Source organism: Musca autumnalis, unplaced genomic scaffold (genome assembly GCF_047663935.1).
Source record: "Musca autumnalis isolate F117 unplaced genomic scaffold, ASM4766393v1 scaffold_1, whole genome shotgun sequence".
NCBI lineage: Eukaryota > Metazoa > Arthropoda > Insecta > Diptera > Muscidae > Musca > Musca autumnalis.
Window position 1 is genome coordinate 299,495,356 of NW_027411644.1, and position 20,817 is coordinate 299,516,172.

General features: G+C 37.0%; 1 protein-coding gene across 1 annotated transcript in view; it reads right to left on the reverse strand.

Moving 5' to 3' along the window:
* nerfin-2 (nervous fingers 2) overlaps positions 1-9,403 on the reverse strand; it is a 27,382-nt gene extending 17,979 nt beyond the window's left edge. The window contains exon 1 of the mRNA XM_073961948.1: positions 9,155-9,403. The gene's annotated coding sequence lies outside the window, so the exon portion shown is untranslated. The remainder of the gene's footprint in view (positions 1-9,154) is intronic.
* Between the last annotated feature and the right edge of the window lie 11,414 nt (positions 9,404-20,817).

Genomic DNA, 20,817 nt, shown 5'->3' on the forward strand with positions numbered 1-20,817 from the left:
TACTCAGGTTCCAATCGTCGGGTACTCGTTCTTCCTGCCAGATGGTGCTAACTAGCTGATGAATACACCTTATCAGCGTGTCGCCTCCGGTTTTGAACAGCTCGGCTGGTAAGTCATCGGCTCCTGCTGCATTATTATTCTTCAGACGATTTATTGCTGTCTTTACCTCATCTTGGCTGGACGGTATACATTCAATACCATCTACTGGGATTGGGTCTGTGGTATCTTCGTCGTCTTCGCTGCTATTAGATACCAACAGTTTTGAAAAATGTTCTTTCCATATCCTGAGTACACTATCTGTATCAGTTACCAAATTACCTTGCTGGTCTCTACAGGAGGATATGAATGTAACAAAGCCATCAGTTTGATGCTTGACTCTTTGGTAGAATTTTTGGACTTCATTCTGGCTCCTGTACATCTCGATTTTTTCAGCCTCCCGCTTTTCCATCTCTCTCTTTTTCCTGCGGAAAAGACGTTTCTCCTCTCTCCTTTTCTCCGTGTATCTCTCTCGTGCGCTACGCGTTGCTACGGATTGTAAAGTAGCCCTATATGCCTCATTTTTCTCTTCGGTGGTAGCACGACACTCCTGATCATACCATGGATTCCTTGGTGGAGGCCTCTGGTATCCGAGTACTGTTTTTGCGGCTGTTTGCATGGAGTGTGCAATATTTTGCCACTGTGCTGATACGTTATCGGGACGAGGAGTGCTTTGATTGAGCAATTGGGCTAGTTGAGTGGAATATGCTGTGGCTATCTATTGTGATTGCAGCTTGCCGATGTCTAACTTTCGTGTTGTGTCTGTTCGTACTTTATTTGCTACGTTTAAGCGGGTGCGTACCTTTGCTGCAACAAGGTAGTGGTCCGAATCAATGTTTGCGCCTCGGAACGATCGTACATCCAACACGCTCGATGAATGTCTTCCATCTATCACAACGTGATCAATTTGATTTCTTGTTTTCTGATCTGGAGGCAGCCAGGTGCCCTTATGAATATCGAGATGATTAAATCTGGTGCTGCTAACTACCATGTTTTTTGCAGCTGCAAAGTCTATCAGCCTCATACCATTGTCAGATGTTTCTCTGTGGAGGCTGAATTTCCCGACTGTTGGGCCAAAGATATTCTCCTTTCCAATTTTGGCATTAAAATCGCCTAGAATGATATTAATGTCATATGCAGGGCAACTGTTATATGTTTCTTCTAAGCGCTCGTAAAATATATCTTTGGTCTGTTCGTCCTTTTCTTTAGTGGGAGCATGAGCGCAAATAAAGCTGATGTTGAAGAATTTTGCTTTTATTCAAATTGCAGCAAGTCTTTTATTCACTGGAGTGAAGGCTGGATACCAGATGTTTTAGTCTCCGACTAACTACAAATCCGCAACCAAACTCATGCTTTACGTCATGGCAGCTATAATACAGTGCGTCACCTTTAGGTGTTGTTGTGACGCCTTTCCCAATCCATCGTATTTCCTGTATGGCAGTAATATCGGGCTTGTACTTTTCATGTACGTCTGCCAATGCTAAGACTGCACCTTCTCTATAAAGAGTGCGAACATTCAAGGTGCAGATTCGCAATATTGTTATCATTTATCATTTTTATACCCTCAGCCTTTAGGCTGATACGATGAAAATGTGCCTCATCGAAATAATGGTTTTAGGCCCCAAGTATGTTTGGACGAAATGTGTTTTAGACAATTTGGAGTCGATCTAGCCATGTCCGTCCGTCTGTCTGTCCTGCTGGCTGGAGCGCACGATAACTCTCGAACGGATGAACCGACTCGGTTCAAATTTTGGCTATCGTAATATTTTGCCCAAACTTAGTTTAAGTTCGAAGTTGAGCTACATCGGTCCACTCCTTCCGGTACCTCCCCCACAAAAGTTCGAAAATGTTCGGAAAGTTTGTGCGCACGATAACTCTTGAAGGGAGTGACCGATTTTGTCCATAATTTGTATAGCGTAAACTTTCTACCAGAGTAATATGAGGTTCCAATATGGTCTCAATAGGTCCACTCCTTCGGGTACCTCCCACACAAAATTTCGGAAAAGTTCAGTTTAGGGCCATCTCTCGAATCACTTTGATTTTTGTTTTAGCAACTTGTATTCACTGCCCTCCATACGACGGTACAAGTTTCATCAGGGGCAAGTCGATACTTCCTGAGAAAATAGCATGAAAATGGCAAAAAACCCCTATGACACCGTGTGAAGTGGTTGGAGCGCAAGATAACTCTCGAACGGATCTGCCGATTCTGTCCAAAATATGGCCTTAGTACTATTTTGTTCAAACATAGTTTAAGTTTGAAGATAAGCCATATCGGTTCACTCCTTCAGGTACCTCCCCCACAAAAGTTCAAAAATGTTCGGAAAAATTGTTTGTAAGGCAAATCTTGAAGGGAGTGGCCGAATTGGTCTATACTTTACAATCCTAATATATCTACCAGATATAGATCAGGTTCAAATATGGACTATATTTGTCCACTCCATCCACTACCACCCACACAAAATTTCGGATAAGTTCACTTTAAGACCTAATATCGAATCACTTTGATTTTTGTTGAAGCAACTTGCATTCTCTGCCTCAATTACGATGGTAAATGTTTTTTAGGGGCAAGTCCATACTTCTTGAGCAAACAGCACGAAGAGTGTAAAAACCTCCTATGGCACCATATGTTGTGGCTGGAGATCCATCAGCTGAAGTATCTCTTCAGTCATCCAGCTTTTACTTTTTGGTTTTGTGTAGTTTCCAATCGTCTTAAGTGCAATTGAATTGATTATGGTCTTAACACTGTTCCATATATTTTCCACGTTATTCCTGTCGATGTTGAACGAAATCCGTTTCAGATAATTTGGAGTCGATTATGTCATGTCTGTTCGTGTATCTGTCTGGCCGGCTTGAGCGCACGATAACTCTCGAACGGATCAACCAATTTAGTCCTCTTAATACTTTGTCCAATTTTAATTTCGAAGATGGCCCATGTCGCTTCACTCCCTGCGGTATTTTAACCCGGTATAAATTCCTGTATTTGACAAAGCAGAACTGAAGAAGTTGACATTTCCATATGATATCTTAAAGACTTTAAAAGCGTCAGTAAGATACTCACTTTTTACAAGGCAAATACCTCAAAATTGAAATGATAATTTTTTATTTTTTTGGAAAGAAAATTTTACTTAAAGTTATTTTTATTACTTTTACGTAAAAATCTGCAATACTTTTCTGTAGATTTTTTTTACAAGACCTCTAGATTGAAATTGAGTTTTACTAACTATGCCATCCTAGGCCTCTCTCAATATTTTTGGAGAATCTTCAGAATAGTGTCAAGATTACAAAAGAAATGGTTCCAGCTGCATATATTTGCACTTCCGCGTGAGACATTAAAAATATTAATGATGTCTCTGGTCGTTTCAGTGCATATGCCATATTTCGTTCAAGATTTAGATATCTTTGCTTTGGGATCTACTTATGAGTAAAAACTGTTTTAAGTTCGGCCGGGCCGAACTTGTTATACCCTCCACCACGAGTTGTATTGAAGTAACATTGAACAATTAGTTTCCTTTCGTTTATGATGAAGACTAACCCCCTGTTTTTGTAAAAAAATTTATTGTTCTCACACGAATTATCAAATTTTTTAAATCGATTTACTCGCCTTAGCGCAAATGTGGAACGCTGATTTTTTAATGAATGAATGAATGAATTAGGTCTGTATGTCATCAGGGGTTGAGCTATGGATGCCCAAATTATTACGAATACAGACGAACGAACAAAAAAGTTACAAAAACAGGGGTTAATGCCAAATTTCAGCAAATTTCACAACCTTCAAAACACCGAAAATCGGAATCTGGGGGAAAGTTCTATACCCTCAACGAAGACTAAATACCAAATTTCAGCCATTTTAGAGGAATATTGAGGCCGCAACCTGCAAAATACCGATAATCGGGAGGTATTGTTTTATGGGGGCTATACCGACAAATGGACCTATACCGACAAATTTCATATGGAAAGTTTTATATCACAAATGAAGACTTTCTAATATCAAATTTCAACAATTTCAGTGAAATATTGATGCCACAAACTTCAAAATACGGAAAATTGGGATGTATCGTTCTATGAGGGCTATATGAAGGTGTGGACCTATACAGACAAATTTCAAATGGAAAGTTTTATACCCCCAACGAAGACTAAATAGCAAATTATAGCAATTTCGATGGATTATTGTGGCCACAAACTTCAAAATACCTAAAATCGGGAGGTACCGTTCTATGGGGGCTATAGAAGTCGTGGACCTATACCGACAAAATTCTGGGGGAAAGTATTACACCCCCAAGGATGACTAAGTAAAAAATTTCAGCCATTTCGGAGGAATATTGAGACCACAACCTCCAAAATATTGAAAATCGGGAGGATTGTTCTATGGGGGCTATAAAAAGGCGTGGGTGGACCTATACCGACAAATTTCATATAGAAAGTTTTATACCACAAATTAAGGCCATGCACATTGGGCCCAATGACAGGTTTTTGAGGCAAGAAGTCACTGGAAGCAGCTGGACCTTTCAAATTTCGTTCCAATATTTTTAATGAGCATAAAAACACATCTGCAAAATTTGGTGGGAATCGGTTCAGATATAGATATAGTTTTCACATATATGTTTCATCCGATTTTATCCGATTTTACATTTAAGCCGCGCAAATGTCACAATTTGCATCCGATCGCTTTAAAATTTGATTTGGTAACTTCTGTTCAATTTAGAATCACGTCTGGAAAATATGGTTCTAATCGGTTCAGATATACATATCTATATATACAAAAAAAAATCTTCAGGTCTGTCATGATGTTCGAAATAGAACTTCTCGGAAATGCGTGGACCGATTTGGCTAAAATTTCATTTGTAGATTCGTTAAGTTTGAAAATATATTGGAAGGGAGATTTTATAAAGAAAAATGTAGGGGACGGAGGACCACCCCCACAATGGGTGATAGCCAAACGCGAAATCTCTGAGATTATTAGAAGTATTGGAACTCAATACAAGAGTAATTCTGATATCTATCATTAATGGATGTTTTTGAAGTAGAATACCGCGATCGTGTCCGATTTTTTAAAGCTTTATAATTACAGGTTAAGATTTTTAAATTTAGTAGGTGTTTATAGTCCCAGTTACTAAATTTAGAGAGCTTGAAGATAAAACGATTTCAATGATTGGTACAACTCGATAAAAATTACTATCAAATTTGGCGGATTGTGTCATATGAACAAGTCCCACTCCCAGCCTAGACCAATAATTAAAAATATCAAAATTTTTAAGTGCCACGCTATCTGTAAGTATTTATCTATAAGTTTTCGGATCCATACGGACATGAAATTTTCTACACATATAGTACTCACTATTACCTTCTATCACATATATATAGTTTCGACAATACGTCGCAATACCGAGAGTTCTATTCCAAAAACCATATAAACTACACAAAAAATACACCACAAGTCTACATCAAATATTCCTTACCAGATCTAACTTACTTTAATTCTTAATCAGAATATTAATTTACATACCTTTACACGTATCGAGCAAAACAAATTTGTTCTTCGTTTGATACATTTTTATAAAATTTTACAATGTAAGATGCAATATCTTTGACAGCCCGGTACATGGCCATGAAGCGTTGCCAGGTTGAAATGATTTTGTTTCTAAGTGGCTCAAAGTGTTAAGAATCTAATCCCGTTACTATTTTATACAAATATATGACTTCAAAAATATACTTTTTGCCTCAGAAACCTGCCATTGGGCCCAATGTGCCATGTTTATATTATGGCCTTTTTCAGGGTTAACCTTCTTAATGAGGATTTATTTGACGTATACGCAAAGGAATTGGCATTTGAAACCCAGTGGGTTTGTTAAATCCGGTTATATATAAACGTACTATAAGACTTAATACCAAATTTCAACAATTTGAGTGAAATATTGATGCCACAAACTTCAAAATACCGAAAATTGGGAGGTACCGTTCTATGGGGCCATATGAAGGCGAGGACCTATACCGACAATTTTAGCAGCATAAGATTTTTAAGCACTGAGCACTCCAAATAGCAAATTACAACCAATTCGGGCCGAAAATATAGAAACAACTTCAAAATACCTTAAATCGGGAGGTACTGTCATATTGGGACTATACCAAAACCTGGACCTATGAGTACATTTTTTGGTGCAGAAGGTTTCTGATTACTGCGAACGCCAAATGCCATGTTACAGCCAATTCAGGTTGAAAATGTAATTAAAAACTTCAAAATACCTTAAATCGGGAGGTACCGTTACGAGGGCTATACCAACACCGGAACCTATGACCACAATTTTTAGTGCAGAAGCTTTCTGATTACTGGGAACCCCAAATACCAAATTACAGAAAATTCGGGCCGAAAATGTAGATAAAATTTTCAACATTCGGGTGGGACCACTGTGCAATAGTCCATAAGTAGGCAGCGGAATTTTATGCAACCCCTATTTTTCGTCCGATTCAGGTCAAATTTTGGGACTGTGTATATGTTTGGCTTCTGATTAAATTGCAATCGAAGCATATGACATTTTACATATTTTCTTATGCAACAAATATTTCAATAATAGGTACAAAAATGTTTGTGTGTAAAATGATTCTGTTTAAAATTCTCTTCAGACAAGTCAATAAAATAGAGAAATGTATAAACACACCCACAACCTTCAAAATACCGAAAATCGGAGGTATCGTTCTATGATGGCTATATGAAGGCCTGAACCTAAACCGACAAATTTTAGGTGGAAAGTTGTTTACCCCCAAGGAAGACTTAATACCAAAATGGCCGCCGTTTCGGCGGAATATTGAGGCCACAACCAATAAAATACCAGAAATCCGGAGGTACCGTTCTATGGGGGCTATATGAAGACCTGAACCTATACCGATAATTTCAGGTGGAAAGTTGTATACACTTAAGGGAGACTAAATACCAAATTTCAGGCTTTTCGGAGGGATATTGAGGCCACAACCTTCATATTAGCTCAATGATATGGGACCTACTATTTATCGCCGAGTCCGAACGGCGTGTCTTAAGACACCACTTGTAGAGAAGTTTTACATGGCTAAAATACTCAGGAAATGTCTCCAACATTACTGAGGGGAATTTTGTCACCGTTGAAAATTTTGATGTTGCCTGGCCGGGGAATCCAACCCACGACTTTCAACTTGCAAGGCGGGTGTGCATACCATTGCACCACGATGGCGCCCGATAGTGGCGCATTTGTTATACCCTACTTTAAGAAAAGTAAGGAATAAAGTTTGTATTACCAGGGATCTGTTATTACATCTTCCATTTAAAATAAATGTTATACTTTGTAAAGATATGGCAATATCCGCAAACAATCCTGTGCACATCAAATTTACTCAGATCTGATTGGTTGATTTTATTTTGCCTTCAAATTTTTTCTTGTTTTTTTGGGTAGCTTACTCTTGGGCGCACTTTAATTTTTAAAAGGAACGCAAAGTTCCTTTTAATTTATCTGACACTTATTTTTAAAACAAACTTGTAAGAATATGAAATGGGTTTTCTGTCCGATACTGGCCAAAATTTAACTACAGAAAAGATATAAAACGGGCCTTTGTCGGTTAATTCTCTCTCTCCTCTCTCAAAAGTTTAAAATTTGTATACCCTCAGCATTTATGCTAACGAGGGTATATACAGTTTCATACGGGCAAAATGTGCCTCATCGATATAATGGTTTTAGACCCCAAGTATGTTTGGAGGAAATGTGTTTCAGACAATTTGGAGTTGATTTAGCCATGTCCGTCCGTCTCGTTGCTGCGCACGATAACTCTCGAATGGATGAGCCGATTCGGTCAAAAATTTGGCTTTCGTAATATTTTGTCCAAACTCAGTTTAAGTTCGAAGATGAGCCATATCGGTCCACTACTTCCGGTACCTCCCCCACAAAACTTCGGAAATGTTCGGAAAATTTGTGCCAACGATAACTCTTGAAGGGAGTAACCTGTTTGGTCCTTACTTTGCACATCGTGATATTTATACTTGACTTAGATGAGGTTCAAATATGGACCCAATCGGTCCACTCCTTCGGGTACCTCCCACACAAAATTTGGGATAAGTTCAGTATAGGAACGGCTCTCGAATCGCTTTGACTTTTGTTGTAACAAATTCTATTCACTGTCCCCTTTATGACGGTACAAGTTTCATTAGTGGCAAGTCCATACTTCCTGAGAAAATAACCTGAAAGTTGCAAAAACCCTCATGACACCGTGTGTAGTGGTTGGAGCGAAAGATAAATCTCGAACTGATCTGCCGATTCGGTCCAAAATTTGGTCTTAGTAATATTTTGTCCAAACATAGTTTAAGTTTGAAGATAAACCATATCGGTCCACTCCTTCCGGAACCTCCCCCACAAAAGTTCAAAAATGTTCGGAAAAATTGTTCGTACGGTAACTCTTGAAGGGAGTGGCCGAATTGGTCCATACTTTACACATCCTAATATATGTACCAGATATAGATCAGGTTCAAAATATGTACTATATTTGTGCACTCCATCCGGTACCTCCCACACAAAATTTCGGATAAGTTCACTATAAGACCTGGTATCGAATCACTTTGATTTTTGTTGAAGCAACTTGCATTCGCTGCCTCAATTACGACGGTAAAATTTTTTTCAGGGGCAAGTCCATACTTCTTGAACATACAGCCCGAAGGCTGTAAAAACCACCTATGGCACCATTGTAGTGGCTGGAGATCCACTTCTATAATTGTCAATGTCGATCAATTCCTTTAAGTATCTCCTCCGCAAAACTGTTCATCTTTAATCCTAATCAACATTTTTGCCGGTTCATACATCCAACATTTTTAAAACCCCCTAAATACATGCGTTTTTGGGAAAATTTTTTTCAATATACACAGGCTGAGGGTATATCTCTGTCGGCAAAGCTGACAGATACTTTTTTACTTGTTTTTTTAAAGAAATTTGTATAGTTAATTGACTCATTTTATTTAAACAATATTTTTCTCCAATTAAATCAAATGTTTCGATGTCCTTCTCGAAGATCGAATAATGAGTTTATTAAAAAACAGTTTTTACTGTGTCATTTAATATAAAATTATCGAAGATAGTTAAAATTTTAAACTGATATTTAAAATCATTACCAAATTAGTAAAGTTTTCTTTCGTAGTAGTTTTAGCTTTAAACACGCGCGGTACTTTCGAATATTTAACATTTACAAATATTCACCACAGACACTTATCAAATTCTTAATATTCCATAAACAATTTCAATTATTTGTAATTGGAAACTTGTTTCTTATTCTTTATTTTCCTTTTAAGGTATACAATGTTGCACTACCGTATCACGGACAATTTTAATCCGTATTGTTGGACGCGTCGCCAAGAACTGAAAGCTATAAGAAATTGCGTAGCTTTAGGACACCTGACGCAGTAGCTGTTGTTTGGAAATTAGATTTGAATGCCAATAACATGTGAAGAGGGGGAGTATACCAAAGACTGATGCAATATAACCTATCAAGAAACGACAATGAACAACAACCACCAAAACAAGGCCACAAGACATCCGCCCATCCACCCACTGCGGGCTCATCAACAACCACCACCCGCCAGGATAAAGACATCGCATACTCATCCTTCTTATGGAAAACTATCGGAACGCATTGATGAGCTGCTATTCGCTCTCTTACTCTTTCCCAGTAGTTACACACACAGACATACTTGCATGGAGACTCTGCTAACTATTCACTGGGCTTGATTGTTGTTTGGGTCACCAGTTGTACAGTGGCTGCGTTGGAATGCCTTGTTTTTGCATTTCTCCACAACACATAAAAGCCCGTTGAGTTATTGCTTGATTGCTGGATGGCTGCCTGCCTGACTGGCTGCATGACATTACTGGACATCATCCCCCTATCATCGAATACAACACCCTTTGGGCAAGTAAAGGGAAATCTTTAGTGCGCATGAACGTTACCGCCCACTGCTATTGGCAGAAGCGCTTCATGTACACATGTATGTCCATTTGTGTGTACCAATCTTGTGTCAGAGCTTATTTTTGTGTGTTTTGTTTACTTACTCCAGGGCTTAAGAAAACCTAAACAAATTTTATCATGCATTGGCATCCTGCTTCTAGGGGTATGCCATTGGTTTTTGTTTTGATTTCATACCAATGAACGAAGGATGTGTATGATGCATAGGACCGCCCATATTTTGATTTAACATAGACACATAGTTTCAGTGACATGAATTTCCCTTTGATCACAATGTCCCTACTGATCCATATATTTATGTATTGTAATTTTGGATTGTTTTGTACATTTAAGAATTTACAGATGTGAGCAGAAAATTAATTATTTTTGATTTTATTAGAAATTTTAATGGTTTTTTTATTGATTTTAAAATGAGGAGGAATAGTTGATACTGACCTTAGTGGGAAGCTGCTAGGGGTTACAACACCCGTTAAAAGTTATGAGATGTAATGTGATGGTATTGGAGAAGATTTGAATAACACTGCGTGTAATTTTTTGAGTCATGTTTTATTAACCATATTCTGACAACGTAGCGTGATAGAACACCAAAAAAGAGAACATGGTGCTCTTAAAATTTAAGACTTAAATCAAATTTAAATGGAAGGTGCTCACACCTGGGAAGTTTTTGCGGATTCTGAAACTACAATGTTCGGAGATGAGAAAAATTAAAAAACAAAAAAATCACCGGAGCGCTTTTTAAATAAATCGCGATTCAAGTTGACATTTTTAGGGGTTGTTTAAGGTTTTGCTATTTTGCTTGGAAACCGCAAGTCTTATGAAAATGAGAATAAAGAGAATGTTGTAGCTATCAAAATTCTCAACAAGATTGATCTTAATGATATTTTTCTAGGTTTTACAACTTTTGAGATATAGAAGTTGAAATTGGGACTATTCAAATTCAATTCAATTATATATCGTCTCCTTATAAAACAATGTCATGACTGCAATTTCTCAATTTAAACTTATATATCTAAAAAATGGTACAACCTAGAAAAAATTACATAAGATTTTTTCAGGTCCCATGCCGATAAGACTTGCCGTATTCAAGCAAAATCGCGAAAACCTAACAAAAACCTAAAAATGTAAACTGTGCTTCTTTATCTCAAAAATGGTACAGCCTGAGAACAAATCATAAATGTCAATCCTGTAGAGAATTTTCACAGCTACAACATTTTCTTTAGCTCCATTTGGATTAAACTTGCGGTAACCAAACAAAATCGTGAAAACCTAAAAAACACCTAAAAATGTGAATTTAGACCGCGATTTATTTTAAAATCCCTACAGCGATTTTTTCTTGTTTTTGGGTTTTTCTCATCTATGAGCATTGCTGTTTCAGAATTCACAAAAACTTCCCCTGTGTAAGCGGTTTTCATTAAAAGTTAGTTAAGGCGCACCCTTCATGACATTTTTTATAAGGGGGGCGATACAGCCAGCGCATTGTCCCAATTTGAACTTCAATATCTCAAAAATGGTAAAACCTACGAAAACACCGTAAAGTGTAATCTTGTAGAGAATTTGCATAGATACAACATCTTCTTCAGTCTCATTTTGATAGGACTTGCGGTTTCTAAGCAAAATCGTGAAAACCTAAACGCTCCGGCGTTTTTTTTTTTTTTTTTTTGGTTTTTGATTTTTCTCATCTATGAACATTGAAGTTTCAGAATCCGCAAAAACGTCCCCAGGTGTAAGCACCTTCGATTTAAATTTGATTCAAGAGCACCGTGAGAAGACACGTGTAGGACACCAAAGGGTTGAGGCTTTGATGCCAAAATGGATCATTTTGGCAGGATCATATCTACCAAACCTTTAAGAAATTTGATTTACTCTTAGAGGCAAAGTTGTAGCTCTTGTCTTAAAGAACAACAATTGGGAACACATAAAATCCGTCAAACTTTATTGGCAAGGTCAAAATCGCCAAGATCAAATTTCTTTAAAAATTTTTTCTCGGATTGTGGTCTACACAGAAAAAAAATTATCGATTTTCCGGCGAAAAAAAAAATTGTCATATAAAAATACAACTGATAAAATATTTCACATATTGACTAAAATATTTATCAATTTCTTTTATATTAAACTGATAAAATATTTTATATATTGACAAAAATAAGTATCAAAATATTCCATATTTTGTATCAGCATTCAGTGGTTGTTAGAATAGCTACCAATAAACATTAGGGTTATAACTTTTTAGCAATTTTTGCAAATATCGAAAATACCACCGTATAGCGGCATAGAACACGAAAAACTACTATGAAATACGGTGTCATTTTTTCTCCATCGCGAAAAAATTTTCCGCACCAAATGCCTTGAAATTCAGTAATGCATTATTTAATTTTATTTGTTAAAATGAAAACGTTTACAATAATTGATTTTTTGTGAATTTTAGCTTAAACCGTCATTTCGAGAAGGTTCATATGTTCTGGAAAGTTTTTTTTTTTTTTTTGGAAATCTTAGGTACATTTACTAGATAACTAGATAAAAATCACTTTTGTTTTGCTATTTTGACTTTTAAGAACACTTTCTACAGAGTTCGTATTACCTAGAGGTAACTATAGGAGTGGACCAATATGGCTTATTTTCGAATTTAAACTTTGTTTGGACAAAATAATACGAAGGCGAAATTTTGGACCGAATCGGCTGATCCGTTCGAGAGTTATCTTGGGCTCCAACAACTTCACACGGTGTCATAAGGGCTTTTTGCATCTTTCAGGCTATTTTCTCAGGAAGTATGGACTTGCCCCTTATGAAACTTGTACCGTCGTATGGGGGCAGTGAACATAAGTTGTTGCAACAAAAATCAAAGCGATACGATAGCAGGTCCTAATCTGAACTTATCCGAAATTTTGTGTGGGAGGTACCCGAAGGAGTGGACCGATTGAGTCCATAGAACCTCATTTAAGTCTGGTAGAAATTTTACGATGTGCAAAGTATGGAACAAATCGGTTACTTCTTTCAAGAGTTATCGTGCGCACAAATTTTCCGAACATTTTCGAACTTTTGTGGGGGAGGTAACGGAAGGAGTGGACCGATATAGCCCATCTTCGAACTTAAACTAAGTTTGGGCAAAATATTACGAAAGCCAAATTTTGGACCGAATCGGTTGATCCATTCGAGAGTTATCGTGCGCTTCAGCCAGCCAGACAGACAGACGGACGGACATTGCTCAATCGACTCCAAATTGTCTGAAACACATTTAGTCCAAACATACTTGGGGTCTAAAATCATTATTTCGATGAGGCACATTTTGCCCGTATGAAAGTGTATATACCCTCGTTAGCATAAATGCTGAGGGTAATAAATAGAGTTAATACACGAGTATTTATCTCAACCTGGCTACCCGCTAGCAACGAAAATGCCAATTGTCGCAATTTAACTAGTCCAGAACTAGTTCTAACCCTACTAGTACAAATATTGACCCAAAGTAATGCGAAGAGAACCAATTGACACCTTTTTATCCCCAAGTAAACGAAAGTGTGTCAGTTGCGACTAAATTAAATCCACCTTTTTTAACTTAAACGACGAGTTGTATAAATAATTCACTTTTGCATTTTCTTAATAAGTTACATATAAATGCAGCATTTAATAACAGAAGCTAGTGCTGATGGACTGAACATATTCGTACCTATTATTCACATTGTTCTGTTATAAAAAAAGAAATACGAAGGAAATATACAATTTGCCCACCTTCTTCTCTCTACCCACTACCAATAAAAATTCCAATTATCACAATTAGTCCGAACTAGTACCAAATCTCCAGAAAGTAATGCGAAGGGAACCAATTGACACCTTTTTATCCCCAAGTAAACGACGAGGCGTCAGTTGCGACTACCCTGTGGGGACGAAAATTCCAATTGTCGCAATTTAAGTAGTCCAGAACTAGTTCTAATCAGTACTAGTACAAATATTGGCCCCTAAGTAATGCGAAGGGAACCAATTGTCACCTTTTTATCCCCAAGTAAACGAGGAGGCGTCAGTTGCGACTTAATTAACTTAACTTAAACGACGAGTTGTATAAATAATTCACATTTACATTTTCTTCATAACTTTAATATAAATGAAGCATCCAATAACAGAAGCTAGTGTTGATGGAATGAATATCTTCGTTCATATTATTCATATTGTTCTGGTAAAAAAAGGAATACGACGGAAATATGCAAATCGCCCTCTTCTTCTCTCTACCCACTAGTCGCAATTTAAATAGTCCTAAACTAGAGGTAAGTGGTACTAGTACACAATTGACCCATAAGTAATGCGAAGGGAACCAATTAACACCTATATATCCCCAAGTAAACGACGAAGCGTCAGTTGTGTGACTATTTCCCACCACTTTTTTTATAAATAAACTGGTATATGACTGTAAACCTGGAACTAGTACAATACCACCTACAGGTAATGCATAGAGTGTCAATTGGTTACCTCCTATGACATCCCCATGTTAAAGTTTACAGTTGATTGCACTGTGAGGGGTCAGAAGTGGAACTAGTTACTGTAACGCTGAGAATCGACGAGTTTCCGATGCCGAACTAGCCCATCGCCCAAGCGGGTATTTACTCTTACTTTAAATCCACCACTTTTTTGAACAACATACAGGTATATGACTGTAAACTTGGAAATAGTACAATACTATCTACAGGTAACGCATAAAGAGTCAATAGGTTACCTCCTATGACATCCCCATGTTAAAGTTTACAGTTGATTGCACTGTGAGGGGTCTAAAGTGGAACTAGTTACAGTAGCCCTAAGAATCGACGAGTTACCGTTGCCGAACTAGTTCATCTTGCAAGCGGGTATTTGGTTAATTATCGTGTCATAATGTCAGGAAGCATGGACATGTCCACGAATAAATTATATTATTGTAAGCAGAATCACCAGGACTACCTTCCATAAAAATTTCAAAACAATCCTCGAACAGTCTTAAAAACGGATATTTTACCCTCTTGTGAGGGAGCTATATTAAGAAGTTGTCCGATATAATCCATCTTCCAACTCGACTTATGCCTGAGAAAAGTATTACAATAGTAATCGTGCTTACAAGCCATTTAGTGTTTTTTTTAGAATTTTTGGCTCAATATGTCAGGAAGCAGGGACTTGTCCACGAAAGACACATATATCTCTAAATAGGACCACCGTTAGTAGCTTCCGTAAAAATGTCAAAACTATACTCGAACAACTTTTAAATTTGAAATTTTGTCAGCGATGTTCCCAATGTTGTTCTCCTGAAACTTTTTGTGCGTTTACGATAACCAAAGTTTCGACCAATGAGATCCCTAACTGGTAAGTCATTATGTTCCTCCGCTCGTAAGTCATTATGTTTACAGCCTTTGAATCATTATCTCAGGAAGTATGGTCTTGCCCCCGAAATTGTACCGTCGTAATGGGGTCTTGGCGGACAAATCATTGCGGAAGAATTCAAGATCTGAGATCTGTACTTTTGCGAACATTTTTTGAAATTTTTGTGTACTCGTACCCGAGGTACCCAAAGGAGTGTACTGGTATAGTCCACGGTTGATAGTAGTTGTTGTTGTAGCAACGCAAATATGTTCGTTGGTATGACTTTTTTAAGTTATATGGTTCTGGTTCCCAAGTGTTCAGATTCAAAAATAGACTGACTGCGTCCATAAAGAATCAGGAGGCAGGTGAATGGGTTCATCTCGGCAATTAAACATATGCACAGGGTCGTGCTGTCTTAACATGCACTGCATGTGGGCATATGGTGGGTGTCGTGCTTTTAATTCGGCTTCAATACATATTGATGCGGCAGCATCGTCCGGATACAAGTGGACTAAAACCATTCGTGTTTGCGTTGGTAGCTGGTTTTCTTCTGCTGCGAAGGGTGGGGGCGGTCCCGGGTACGACAAAGAGTCGTGATGTCTCAACATGCACTACATGTGGGCATGTGTTGGGTGTTGTGCCATAAATTCGGGTCCAATACATATTGAGGCGGCAGTGGACTAAAACCATTCGTGTTTGCCTTGGCAGCTGGTGTTCTTCTGCTGCGATGGGTGGGGGCGGTCCCGGGTACGGCATTCACACTGTACCTTTGTACTGTCTGCGCAAAAACATCATGCTTGTTTATTCTACTCATGACAGATTCGTTGAATTGGATCGTGGACTTCTCTCCCTAAATTGTGATGATCATGGACAACATCTTGTTGTGCTTATGTACCGGTAAAATCTTCGTCTCCTCATGAAGTTGGTCCACTGGTGGTGTAAGAAGGAACTCTGTTGCAGTCCTCAAAATGGCATTCTGGCATAGCTTACCACAAAATGATTTCTTTGTCTGCATTCTAAGTGCTACCGGCCAGGGTCTTCTGAACTTCATGATCTTGTAACAAAAGGAATAACTTGTATTACAAACGGAATTCTCGAATTACAAATAAAATGTTACGAATTACAAAAAGAATAATCGAATTACAAATGATTAAAACGAATTACAAATCGAATAATTCGAATTACAAAAAAAATAATTCGAATTACACATAGAATAATTCGTATTATTAATGGAATAATTCGATCTACAAATAAAACAATTGGAATTACAAATAGATTAATCGAACTACAAATGAAATGTTACGAATTCCAACTGGAATGTTTCGAATTACATGTGCAAAAGGTGTAATTGAATTTCGAATTATTTTATTTATAAGTTGAGAATTCCAAATGGAATTCGAATTATTTCATTTATAATTTGTTTTTTTCATCTGAAATTCGAATTATTTCATTTGTAATTCGAATTATATTAGTTGTAATTAGTTTTTTTTTTTTTCATTTTTAAATCGAATTTTTCATTTGTAATTTCAAATACAAAAATTCAAATTGCAAATAGAAAAATTCGATTTACAAATGGAAAATTTTAAATTACAAATGGACAAATTCCAATTACAAATTAAATAATTCGAATTACAAATGAGAAATTCAAATTATAAATTAAATAATTCAAAATTTAACTGGAAATCTCAAATTACAAGTGAAATGTTTCGAATTACATCTAAAAATAGTGTAGAGCTTGTTCTTCCCCCAAAGTACGCGTATAAGAGATCCATAGTCTGAGTAACCCCCAAAAGCTAAGGTCGCATACTTTTTCTAGTAACTGTAGAGTAGTGATCCTAATGGTCGTCATATGCATTTATGTGACGTTTCAGTCTTATCCACAATTGCAAAATTCTACCACATTTCCATTGAAATGGGGAAGCTTTTACATCGTTTTTTATTTTCATATTTTAAAAACCAGTAAGGAAAGGATCAAAGTCGGGCGGGGCCGACTATATGATACCCTACACCACTGTGAATATGTAAAATATAAATCGGAGATATATCCAGATCTAAACCGATTTTGATATAATTTGGCCCATTTATTTCCAGACCGAATTCAGTCACACATTCCAAATATCATTGAAATCCGACTTATATAGCGTGTTTGGAGCAGCAAATACGCGAAATCGGCCGAAAATATATATCGGTGCTATATCCAAATCTGAACCGATTTCGATATAATTTGGCACATTTATTTCTAGACTGAATTCAGTCACACATTCCAAATTTCACCGAAATCGGAAATATATAGCGTGTTTGGTACAGAAAATACGTGAAATCGGCCGAAAATATATATGGGAGCTATGTCCAAATCTGAACCGATTTCGATATAATTTGGCACACTTATTTCTATACCAAATTCAGTCAAACATTCCAAATTTCATTAAAATCGGACGTATATAGCGTGATTGGTACATCACATACGAGAAATCGGGCGAACATATATATGGGAGCTATATCCAAATCTGAACCGATTTCGATATAATTTGGCACATATATTTTTAGACCAAATTCAGTCACACATTCCAAATTTCATCGAAATCGGACATATATAGCGTGTGTGTTACAGAAAATACGTGAAATCGGCCGAAAATATATATGGGGGCTATACCAAAACTTGGACCGATATAGCCCATCTTCGAACGTCCCAGGTGTAAGCACCTTCGATTTAAATTTGATTCAAGAGCACCGTGAGAAGACACGTGTAGGACACCAAAGGGTTGAGGCTTTGATGCCAAAATGGATCATTTTGGCAGGATCATATCTACCAAACCTTTAAGAAATTTGATTTACTCTTAGAGGCAAAGTTGTAGCTCTTGTCTTAAAGAACAACAATTGGGAACACATAAAATCCGTCAAACTTTATTGGCAAGGTCAAAATCGCCAAGATCAAATTTCTTTAAAAATTTTTTCTCGGATTGTGGTCTACACAGAAAAAAAATTATCGATTTTCCGGCGAAAAAAAAAATTGTCATATAAAAATACAACTGATAAAATATTTCACATATTGACTAAAATATTTATCAATTTCTTTTATATTAAACTGATAAAATATTTTATATATTGACAAAAATAAGTATCAAAATATTCCATATTTTGTATCAGCATTCAGTGGTTGTTAGAATAGCTACCAATAAACATTAGGGTTATAACTTTTTAGCAATTTTTGCAAATATCGAAAATACCACCGTATAGCGGCATAGAACACGAAAAACTACTATGAAATACGGTGTCATTTTTTCTCCATCGCGAAAAAATTTTCCGCACCAAATGCCTTGAAATTCAGTAATGCATTATTTAATTTTATTTGTTAAAATGAAAACGTTTACAATAATTGATTTTTTGTGAATTTTAGCTTAAACCGTCATTTCGAGAAGGTTCATATGTTCTGGAAAGTTTTTTTTTTTTTTTGGAAATCTTAGGTACATTTACTAGATAACTAGATAAAAATCACTTTTGTTTTGCTATTTTGACTTTTAAGAACACTTTCTACAGAGTTCGTATTACCTAGAGGTAACTATAGGAGTGGACCAATATGGCTTATTTTCGAATTTAAACTTTGTTTGGACAAAATAATACGAAGGCGAAATTTTGGACCGAATCGGCTGATCCGTTCGAGAGTTATCTTGGGCTCCAACAACTTCACACGGTGTCATAAGGGCTTTTTGCATCTTTCAGGCTATTTTCTCAGGAAGTATGGACTTGCCCCTTATGAAACTTGTACCGTCGTATGGGGGCAGTGAACATAAGTTGTTGCAACAAAAATCAAAGCGATACGATAGCAGGTCCTAATCTGAACTTATCCGAAATTTTGTGTGGGAGGTACCCGAAGGAGTGGACCGATTGAGTCCATAGAACCTCATTTAAGTCTGGTAGAAATTTTACGATGTGCAAAGTATGGAACAAATCGGTTACTTCTTTCAAGAGTTATCGTGCGCACAAATTTTCCGAACATTTTCGAACTTTTGTGGGGGAGGTAACGGAAGGAGTGGACCGATATAGCCCATCTTCGAACTTAAACTAAGTTTGGGCAAAATATTACGAAAGCCAAATTTTGGACCGAATCGGTTGATCCATTCGAGAGTTATCGTGCGCTTCAGCCAGCCAGACAGACAGACGGACGGACATTGCTCAATCGACTCCAAATTGTCTGAAACACATTTAGTCCAAACATACTTGGGGTCTAAAATCATTATTTCGATGAGGCACATTTTGCCCGTATGAAAGTGTATATACCCTCGTTAGCATAAATGCTGAGGGTATAAATAGAGTTAATACACGAGTATTTATCTCAACCTGGCTACCCGCTAGCAACGAAAATGCCAATTGTCGCAATTTAACTAGTCCAGAACTAGTTCTAACCCTACTAGTACAAATATTGACCCAAAGTAATGCGAAGAGAACCAATTGACACCTTTTTATCCCCAAGTAAACGAAAGTGTGTCAGTTGCGACTAAATTAAATCCACCTTTTTTAACTTAAACGACGAGTTGTATAAATAATTCACTTTTGCATTTTCTTAATAAGTTACATATAAATGCAGCATTTAATAACAGAAGCTAGTGCTGATGGACTGAACATATTCGTACCTATTATTCACATTGTTCTGTTATAAAAAAAGAAATACGAAGGAAATATACAATTTGCCCACCTTCTTCTCTCTACCCACTACCAATAAAAATTCCAATTATCACAATTAGTCCGAACTAGTACCAAATCTCCAGAAAGTAATGCGAAGGGAACCAATTGACACCTTTTTATCCCCAAGTAAACGACGAGGCGTCAGTTGCGACTACCCTGTGGGGACGAAAATTCCAATTGTCGCAATTTAAGTAGTCCAGAACTAGTTCTAATCAGTACTAGTACAAATATTGGCCCCTAAGTAATGCGAAGGGAACCAATTGTCACCTTTTTATCCCCAAGTAAACGAGGAGGCGTCAGTTGCGACTTAATTAACTTAACTTAAACGACGAGTTGTATAAATAATTCACATTTACATTTTCTTCATAACTTTAATATAAATGAAGCATCCAATAACAGAAGCTAGTGTTGATGGAATGAATATCTTCGTTCATATTATTCATATTGTTCTGGTAAAAAAAGGAATACGACGGAAATATGCAAATCGCCCTCTTCTTCTCTCTACCCACTAGTCGCAATTTAAATAGTCCTAAACTAGAGGTAAGTGGTACTAGTACACAATTGACCCATAAGTAATGCGAAGGGAACCAATTAACACCTATATATCCCCAAGTAAACGACGAAGCGTCAGTTGTGTGACTATTTCCCACCACTTTTTTTATAAATAAACTGGTATATGACTGTAAACCTGGAACTAGTACAATACCACCTACAGGTAATGCATAGAGTGTCAATTGGTTACCTCCTATGACATCCCCATGTTAAAGTTTACAGTTGATTGCACTGTGAGGGGTCAGAAGTGGAACTAGTTACTGTAACGCTGAG